At 47.1% G+C, this 10,507-nt stretch overlaps 1 protein-coding gene across 1 annotated transcript in view; it reads left to right on the top strand.

Moving 5' to 3' along the window:
• The first annotated feature begins 4,777 nt into the window (after nt 1-4,777).
• GTPBP1 (GTP-binding protein 1) overlaps nt 4,778-10,507 on the top strand; it is a 463,031-nt gene continuing 457,301 nt past the window's right edge. The window contains exon 1 of the mRNA XM_080276296.1: nt 4,778-4,872. The gene's annotated coding sequence lies outside the window, so the exon portion shown is untranslated. The remainder of the gene's footprint in view (nt 4,873-10,507) is intronic.

Here is a 10,507-nt window from a genome sequence, read left to right as displayed (position 1 = left end):
GTGCGGCGGGATGAGCCCGACACCACCACCCCAGGAGGAGAGAGTGAGACTTACCTGGGCAGATGTCCAGGCAACAACGAAACATCTCCCTCGCGTTCTGGCGACCCCTTCTGTGCAGCCAGACCACCCAGTAGTGTACGGAAAAAGTACACTACTCTCCAGCAGAGGAAGTGTTTGACAGAATCGGGGTGGGACTTGCAGTGACAAGTTCCAAGGCACACCCTCAGACGCCGAGTCTTCTGAATTGGCTCCTTATTTAAGTTAGGACAGCCTCTAGCGTTGCTGTTCCCCTGCCTAGACTGAAGGAGGGCACGCTCTGTAGGAGCTGTGGTGAAAGCCAAGAGAGTACGTTCGGCCCCTTCCTCCCGACGTTACAGGCACAGGACCCTCCCAGATGGAAGGAGGGCACACTTCATTGGAGCTGCGGCGAAAGCCGAGAGTATACATCCAGCCTCTTCCCCCTGATGTCCCCAGGACAGGTAACCCCAACATGATGAAAGGAGGGCACGCTCCGTCAGAGCTACGGCACTAGCCGAGAGTGTACATCTGACCTCTTCCTCCCGACGTCTCCAGGGCAGGAGGTCCTAGCCCTACGACAGGAGTGCCTGGAGTGCCCTCGAACCCCTGTTCCACATAGGGTCACAGGCAGTACCCGATGGGGTTGCCTGATGGAAGGAGTCACCTCTGGCTCGCCTCACCACCCTGGTATTACAGTGAGGTGCTACTCCCTCCAGCTCTCTCCTTGGAGGGCTGGAGCTTCGTCCCCTACAGGTTCCCCTCCTGAGTCCAGACCAGACGAGAAGCCCGCGAGGCCCAGAGTCCGGTCCCTGCAGCCCAGGTCACCCCAGATGCTGACGGGCTCCACCAGGTCGGCCTCCCCCTGCAGCAGAGGCTGCAGCTCTCCCCTGTCAGCCTCCCCCTGCAGCAGAGGCTGCAGCTTTCCTCTGTTGGCCTCCCCCTGCAGCAAAGGCCACAGCTCTCCCCTGTCGGCCTCCCCCTGCAGCAGAGGCCGCAGCTCTCCCCTGTCGGCCTCCCCCTGCAGCAGAGGCTGCAGTCCCCAGAGCTAGCGGGCCTCCCTAGGTGCTCACCAAGACCAAAGGGCCTCCCCCGATGCAGGCAGCCACAGTTCTCTCCTGACGGCCACCCCGGACCGGGGTATAGGCCGCCCTACCTCTGCAGCATCCTCCCCCCCCGCCAACACTCGGGCCGGGTCTCCACCAGGCCCTCCCTCAGACCCCGAAGACAACCTAGGGCCGGCGGCGCACTACCTGACATCTGGCCCTCTTCGGGCCCAGCCCTGAGAGCCCTGCCTCCCGCAGGACTGATGCGGTGAGGAAGCCACCCCATACTAGTGGCAACTCCACAGGCCCCACTGTCCTGCACAGCTCCCTGGCCAGCCCACCTCCCATGCCTGGCCGCCACTTGGAGCTCTTTGCATAGGCATTCTCCCCCAGGGGTTGTGGCCTCCCCTCCATCAGAATCGTGAGTGACAGGTCTCATGATCATATACCTCCCCAGTGTCGTGGACCCTCCCCCTTCCAGTGAACTACCAGCAAACCGTTCTCTTGTGTTCCTATCCCCATATGCGGCACATTCTTTCCCCCCCAATTGTAGTGTCCTCCCCCCCTTGATGAACTAAGCCCCTGTGAATCACGTGCAGAGTGTATAGCCCCAGCCCTGGGTTGGGATCCCCCCCTCTCTCGGACAATGACAGACAAGCCCGCACCATTCACATAACACAGCAAGATCTCAGGGCTATATCCTCCCCCCCCTTCTCCTCCCTACCTTTGGCCCAGCTCCCCAGAGAGTAACCCTCCCTATCCTCATTAAGTCCCTCTCCCCTCTACGCCCCCAGTGTGACCTATGGTATATTCTCGGCCTATGTGACACGTGTATAGAAGCTAAGTTAGCTAGGGACTTCCATATATATCACTCGGAGATGATGTATTAGCTAGGACCCATCTATGTCACGTGAGCAACTAGGCTTAAGAACTGTCCCTGTGGGTGTACTGGGTTGTGTTATATGTAAATCTGTCTGTGTTAATGTACTACCTATATTGGTGACATATTGCTTGTGATATGGTGAGGGAAATAGCCCAGATGTGAGACAACGATGCTGAACTAGATGGACAGTGATTGAGATCAGTATCAGAGTAAAGCATTGTTTAACTTGGACTCTGATCATAGAATGCTGTGTGTGTAATTGTTCTTCATTAATATACTAGTGTATTTGTCTACCTGTGGTGTTTGCTTTTTCCCTTCCTTGCTAGTGGTGACCTGGTCAGGAATTAAGGACCCAGAGTTTCATTGTAACTGGACCTGAGAAGTCGGGACACAGAATACGCTGGATAACAATATATATGTAAATGGTCTCACACTGGCAGTCACACGGGGAGGAGTTTAATGAGGCTAGGGTGGGAGTACTCTCATGGGGGTGAAAGGGGGGGGGGATTTAGTCTGAGTTCACGGGTGCAGGTTACACTGACGTCTGCTGTCCTGTGGGGGAAGTGACACAGGGGGAATATCGGTCACGGTCGGGGGGAACTGACCTGTGCGGGTATGCCGAGTACTCTGTGTAACAGCACTTTGAGTAACTGGGTACACTAGAATGCACAAGGAGGGTGAACACACTGGGGGAAGATCACACATTATTTGAGGGGACCACAGGGAGAGTTCACTGTGGGGCGGGGCTAGTCACAGTGGGGGAATGTAAAGGGAGGATCTATTACTCTCAGTTTCTGATGGAGGGGAGGACAGGGCCCACTATTACGGGAGTTCCAAGTGGCGGCCTGGCATGGGAGGGGGACCGCCCGATGAGTAGTATACAGTAGAGCCAGGTGGTCCATCGGGTTGCCACGAGTCCGGGAAGAGTGTGCCAGTGGTGTGTGGGGTGGCTCCCTAGCTGCTATGGCCCAACAGGAAACCGGGCTATTGGGGCTAGGGCCGAAGAGGGCCAACAGGTGCGCAGCTCGGCGCCAGCCCTTCATCATGGTTGGGGTTCTGGGAGAGGACATGGGGAGGCCCGGGGCTAGGGTTGGGCACAGAGGGGGCAGTGCCCTGGATGCACAGCTCTCACGCCCCTTAGGGGTGGCCATCAGGGAGGGGCTGCGGCCACTGATGTCTGGGGAGGCTCGGCTGCGCAACAGGCGCCGGAGGAGGCCTGCCATCTCTGGGGGTTGCAGCCTCGCCATCAAGAGGAGGCCGTCAGGGACAACTTACGGCCTCTCGTCCTGGGGGAGTCCGACAACACCTGGGGCTGCACCAACAGGACACTGGCCCTTGGGCATGTCTCGCCCACTCTGGTCTCTGGAGGTTCCTCTGAAAAGGAGCAAGAGTTGCTTTCCAGTACCAAGGGGCAGGGAGAGGGGCACCTCACTTCGCCACCGAGGTGGTGTTCGGGGTGGGAGGTGCCGCCTTCTGCAGGAGCCCGATTATGGGCAGGAGGAGAGTGGCCTGGAGTCGACCTGCCTGCTGTTACAGACCCTGATGGCAGGGAGTAGGCACCCGGTGGATATGCCCGGCTATAACCACAGCTCTGGCAGAGGCTGCACTCCGACCGTTGTGTTGGAGGCAGCTAGAAGGCATCCGCTGGATACGCCCGGCTATTTCCACAGCTCAGACAGAGGCTGCTCTCTGGCCTAGTTCCTGACAACAGGGACAAGGCGTTTGGTGGATACGCCTGGCTGTTGCCACAGCGCTGACGGAGACTGCTCTCCAATTGTCGTTTCAAAGGCAGGGAGAAGGCGCCCAGTGGATACACACAGCTATTGCCACAACGCCGATGGAGATTCCTCTCTGGCCCTTGTTTTGGAGGCAGGGAGAAGGCACCCGGTGGATATGCCTGGCTATTGCCAGAGTGCTGATAGAGACTGCTCTCCTGCCTTTGGGTCTGGGGCTCCTGCCCTGGAGACAGCTTTGGTGGATGGCGACGGCACGTCCGCTGCTTCTTCTGGGGGATAGCACCCCTTGAGGCTCCTCCTGAGTCCTCTGTCAAAAAGGAGACCGGTTCAGAGGACTCGATGTCCGAGGGTCCGCTTGGGAGCTTGTCTATGCAAGTCCCACCTCGATTCTGGCAAGCGTTCCCTCTGCGGGAGTGTGGTGTCGTTTTCTTGCACCCTGCCGGGTCATCTGGCTGCGGAGAACAGGGGCATCGGAGCGCGAGGGACATATGACGCTCTCGACTGGGAGATGCGACAGGTAATCCAGCCTCCCTGTCACCTCCTAGTGGGGTTGTTATGGCCCCCCCCCCCGTACTCTCCTCCTGGGGTTGTCTGGCTCACATTGCCGCGCGGATATCTCATATAGATATATATATATATATATATATATATATATATATATATATATATTGTGAAATGTATGAAAGAAAACAACCTGTTAATGACAGCTTCTTTATGCAGTGCTATTTAATATTGCAATGTGTCTACTAAATAGATTTATGGGTTGCATTTCGATTATCCAGTGGAATAAAACAAAAGGTTAAGAAGTCTGCGTTGTTACAAAAAAAAAAAAATGTTTATGTGGAGTTGGTGCCGCCATCACAACACAGTTCTGTTGATGACATATTTCATCGAATTTGCGTCAGTGTTTGCTTCACCAACAAGGAAATTAAGCGTGGTTGTGCAATATTGACTTACACATATCTTCCTAATTGTGGTGTTGATAACAGAAGAAGAATCACTGCGAAGAAAACCGTAAATATTGATAATTTGTGCGTGAGAGGCGAGAGAAACCGAATATCTGAGAGAGCATTAGAAAATATATATATATATACTGTATATATATTGCAACATCTCACGTCAAAGAGGAGCTTAATTCACCCAGTTCTTACTCTAGAGGGAGTGTAATGCATATCCTGGATCTTGCTGCAAGGTTAGTTTCTGTCGTGGTAGTGCTGCTATGGAGAATGTGATAGTGGTTGGCAGGTAACAGCTGATTGTTGCTACTGGTATAGAGTCACACGTAAGTTTGTTTATAAGTGGTCCCTTGTGTGTATGGTGGACGCTTTGATAATACTGCTGGAGTTGTAAGAGGTGAACAAAGTGGCATTACTTGTGGTGATAAGTTCAACCCTGTGGAGAAATAAGTTAGTTACAAGCCAAACTGCTGGCAGCAAAGGCAGCACTATTTGATAACCACTGCAGTATTTGAATACCACTGAACAATAATTACATGTGTGTAATATGTGAACATCAATGAAAATCAAGGAGAGCTGTGGTAAATACAATAATGGATTTTCCCCTGTATGATTTTAACCAAATTATCAAGTATAGTATTAGGCTGAAGAAGAATATGAAATATATACTGGTAGTCAGTTTTTGAAGTTGTAAAAATTTTTTTAGGATTACAGGCAAACTATATGAAAGAGGTGGATGTGAGCTGGAGGGAGGGCAGTGAAATGGTAATGGACAAGGCAATACGGAGGCGAATTGTTTGTGTTCACCCCTTACAGAATTAAGGCATCTGGCTATAGATAGATAGACATGCAAACCAAGCCCAGTGCAGCTGAACTTAACCATGAAAGCAACTGTCATTGGGCCTGACCTTAGTATCAGTTATTTCTGAAGAATTGAGGGTATTATTTTACAAGTTGCCAATACGCAGTTCAGGAATGTTAGCACCATTAACGTATAGTATATTCCTTAAGGATCATAATGAACCCCCATAACCTCATTCGGAAATTGATATTTTGAGAGATAATTTACTATGCATGTGTATCGTAGGTCTATCACCCATTCATAGGCCTATTTTAGGTCACGTGATGGTATTCTGCCAATGAATTAGAAATGCGGTCTTTGATTCCCTGTGGATGGAAAATTCAAATCCTTCTCAGTATGGCCTCTGAAGAAGAAAGACATGCTGTGTGTCCTGGATGTGGTATTGACTATGGGTGATTAAGCGTTTCCACTTGGAACCTGAGGAGGCTATTGAGTTTCTTAGAAGACACAGTGTATTACCTTCGGAAGTTTATTGCCCAGACTGTCAGGAACTGTGTAAATTTAAAAAAGACAGACATCATTGGTACTGTGGTCGGTACAAAAAGTACGCAGAAACCAAGAAATGGGTACAGTGTAGGCAAGTTTTTGTGGATCTGGCTACAAAGGAACTTTTTTGGACAACACACACCTGCCTGCTTGGCAAATTGTATTGGATTCAAAAGTTCTGGAACCACGACGTTATTGCCAGATGATCATCATATCTTTAGGGTAAGCATTCCCCTAGGATAGGTTAGGTATGTTGAATTTGGTTTGGTTAGGTTTAGTGTGTTTGGTGAGGTTATGTTATGTACCGGTATTCCCCTAGGATAGGTTAGGTATGTTGGGTTAGGTTTAGTGCGTTTGGTGAGGTTACGTTACATCTGTTTGGTTAGGTTTTTGTCTGTTCCGTTACGTTAACCTGTGGCGCAGTATATTTTTCTTGTGGTTTGTGATGTGATTTGAGTTGTTTTTTAATTTTTTTTTTTTTTTTTGGAAAATACTTGTCCAATCAAAGTTCATGATTGGATAAGAGGGGAAATGAGGCATTTCTGACAAAGATGAAGGTCAAAAACATTCAAATCGCATCAAAAGCTACCAGCTAAATATATTGCACTACCTGGGGGGTGTATTGGCAACTTGAAAAAATTTACCGAATTGAGGTGTCATAAATGAACTACCAGTAGGCCAAACAGCACTGTATATAATTGAACTTCCTTGCCATAAACATTTGAATATCAGTGAGTGGGAGCTTCTCTAGATTTTGTCTTGACTACATCAGGTTCATCACTGATATTCATTCATTCATTCATTGCCAGATGCCATGTATCCCAGACAGGGTGGCCAAGGGCTTAGAGTTAATTGTTTTACAGGGAGGGGCACTAATCCTCCACCAACCCCACTAGTACTTTATTGCATTTTTTTTTATTTTCAAAATCCACAGCTGAGTGCAAGAAGGGCCAGTTTCTAGAAATTTAATTTTTTAATAGCAAAAAGAAAATGTGTAACCCCCCATTACTTAGGTTATTAAGATATGTACCGGTACAGCTCATCCTACTAACAAGGACAGAGACAGACCCTTTTACCAGTGTTACGTCCCCAACCCACACTGCCACAGGCTCCAACAGCAGTAGGACAGTATAGGAAGGACGTTGCCCAATGAGTTGTTCTTCCTATGGTCAGCCTTTAAGTGTTCAGTACACAAGATCAGCTGAGGCGTTGTAAGCACTGGCTTCTTAAGTTTACTGTCTTTATTTTTCAGAATAATTACACTTAATGCTTTCCAACTTCACTGTTTTCACAGGCACTGGAGTTAAATAAACTTTACAGTTACACTTAATACTTGACAACACACTTCTCAGTTTACACAAGAACCGATGATTTACAAACTTCAATAAACACTTCACTGTTTGCCAACAACACTTCACTGTTTTCACAATTACTGAAAATATACAAACTTCCCTGACATTGCACTACACTCACACTGAACTGAAAACCGACTAAACTTGAAATAGTTTCTACCCCATCCTTATATAAGCTTGTATTATTCGAGAAGCTTCTACATTCTACGAGAACAACAGTTGTCAACTCGGAGGTGTCAGAACATGCCAGAGTTTTCTTACATTACATAACACTCTAAATCTTTTTTTTTTTTTTTTTTTTTTTTTTTTTTTTGACCGACTCTGGACATAGGCTTCACAGCCTGCTTTCAAGGCCCTGTAGTCCTCCTATGTACCGTACACCTTTACATGTCACCACTTCGGCGCTAACACCCACCGTCCATATTGAATACATGCTAGGGCTGTCTCATACAGGACTGGTGTATTGGTATTAGCGGGGGTATTTTTACGACATGTCGGCAGGTCTACTGGTAGATCAGTGAAGTCTGATATTTATGAAATTCAAATCCTTAAACTGTTCCCTGCCTCAGCGGGATTTGAACCCGGGTCCGTTAGGACTGCAGGCCATCTCTCTACCGATTGAACCACCACCTCCCTCTTACCATACGAACTTAAATTACATAATTTAACAAGCAATCACATAAATAAAACATTTTAAAGAAAAAGAGCAGAAAAATTAATGCTTAACTTACGAAATAACTACGCTCACAAACAGCTGGCAAACTGGCAACTCTGACTCATACCAGAGCTAGCTACCGTAAACATCGAGATGCTTCTTGAGCTCCAAACTGGCAAATCTCACTTCTTAACCCCTAACAGGCGGGCAATATTACGTAACGTTCATGCGTGAGGTGGCGGGCGACATTACATAATGTCCGGCCATTTTCAGTCCTAATTTATTGGTGAAATTGGGTGATAAGGCATCCTTGTCATCTACTGTGCCCTCCCAAGCCTTGAAACAGGTAAAATAGAATATACATATATAAGTTGTATTGTTATAATTGTTCAAGTAAAACAGAATATATGTACGTAAGTTTTATTGTTGTAAGTGTTCAAGTAAAATAGGAAACATACTTAAGATTTTGAGGACAGTGAATAGTGTAAAGAATGCATACGGTAAATGATAAATGTAGTGCTCAGTGGTGAAGAAAATGAAAATGAGCAAAGAATTTGCTAGCCTCGCCCCAGGCTTGCCAGGTGATATGCTGCCTGCCTGCGCTCCTCCCTCACTCCTCCCCTCCTCCTCCCACAACCAGCAGAGATGTATTACCGCGTATGTAACACCCCATGCCTACGTTTTTCACCCATTTTCATCGATTTATGCATGTTTAGGCTTATTCCTTGATACTTTATTTTTCTGAAAATATGTTGCCCCTTATGGTCGTATAATAGATAAGTTGCCCACCCATACAGGGCTAACACCAGTAAAAAGTACATCATTTGAGTTAGTGTTTCATGAATCAAATTCATTAATATGTTACTACTGGGGCATGGATCTTTCAAATTTCTTAGTGAAATGGGTCTTTCCGTGGCTTGGGAGATTGGGGTGGGGTTTGTGTCCCCATCTTGTAAAAACTTACATCTCACATGGCTTAAAAAGAGTGAGAGGGACTGTAGGCATCATATATAGCCTGACCCAGTTTTGCCAGTGGATTCCTTCTGAGGTACCAGCCTGATGTGGCTTTCTAGACTCTGTCAGTGTCATGCTGGCATGGGTATGACAAATTATGGTACCAAATTGGCAGTCACCAAAATCAGCACAGGAATGACAATTAGCACTTTTAATAGCAAAATACTATACAATACATTATATCACCTTATAGCTCCGTACAAACTTTATTATCTGAAATTCAGTCAAAAAATTGTATTTACTTTCCTTAAAAAAGTTCTGAACATGGGGGAGAGGTACCGGTAGTAGTAGAATGGATATGGAAGATGTGCAGATTGACCTGGGAGGAAGGTAGAGTCCCGGAGGATCGGAAGTCAGGTACTGTATAAGTATTCCCCTGTACAAAGGAAAAGGGGAAAAAGAAATGTGTGGTACTGGTAATCACTGGGACATTTGTCTTCTTACTGTAATAGGAAAAGTACTGGTATGTGGTAGGATACTTATTGACTGAGTTAGGGAAATAACAGAGAAATTAGTTGAAGAAGAAGAGGGATGTTTAAGGAAGGGAAGAGGTTGTGTAGATCAGCTATTCATTCTTAGGTCTTGAGTGGAAATGTTTCTAGAGAAGGAATAGAAGTTGTATGTGGCCTTCATGGATTTGGAGAAAGCATATGACAGGGTGGATAGACAAAGACTGTGGAAAGTATTAAGGACATACAGAGTGAATGGGAAGTTGTTGAATGCTGTGAAGAGTATGTATGAGGGTACTGAGGCTGCAGTGCATGTGGATAGTGAACTGAGTGAATTTCTCTATATTAATATTGGATTGTGACAGGGATGTGTCATATCCCCATGGTTGTTCCGTCTGTATATGGATGGGGTAATAAAAGAGATACAAGGTAGGACAGTGGATGTTAGAGCGACCCTAATAAAAGAGGGCAGTATTTGGAAACTCCCTGTACTGTTGTTTGCAGATGATACTGTATTTTTAAGTGAAGATGAAGGGGAACTGCAAGGCTTGGTGAATGGGTTTGGGAGTGTGTGTAAGAAACGGAATCTAAAGGTGAAGGTAGGGAAGAGTAAAGTTATGGTCTTGGAGAGAAGTGAAGTCACTGAATGTGCAGTGAGACTAGATGAGGAGGAAATGGAAAATGTGAGTGCATTTAAGTACTTGGGTAGTTTGATGAGAAAGGATGGAAGTTTAGAGGGTGAGGTGTTTGAAAGGGTACAATAGGGAAGAAAGGTTGCTGGTTCTTTGAAAGCAATGATAAGGAACAGCGAAGTGTGCATGGAAGTAAAAAAGTCACTGCATGACAGTATTGTGATACCTGCTCAAAGATATGGAAGTGAAGCTTGGACCTTGTTGGAAGGACACAAGTCAAGAGTGAGAGTAATGGAAATGAGTTATTTGAGAGGAACATGTGGAGTTACATGGAGAGACAGACTTACCAATGAGGAAGCGAAGGAGCATTGTGGTGTGGTTGTGGATGTGATAGAAAACATTAGGAGAAATATTCTGAGGT

Source organism: Coenobita brevimanus, chromosome 64, assembly GCF_032717465.1.
Source record: "Coenobita brevimanus isolate Jiangsu-jjx chromosome 64, ASM3271746v2, whole genome shotgun sequence".
In the NCBI taxonomy this organism is placed as follows: Eukaryota; Metazoa; Arthropoda; class Malacostraca; order Decapoda; family Coenobitidae; genus Coenobita; species Coenobita brevimanus.
This window is presented reverse-complemented; position numbering and strand designations above follow the sequence as displayed.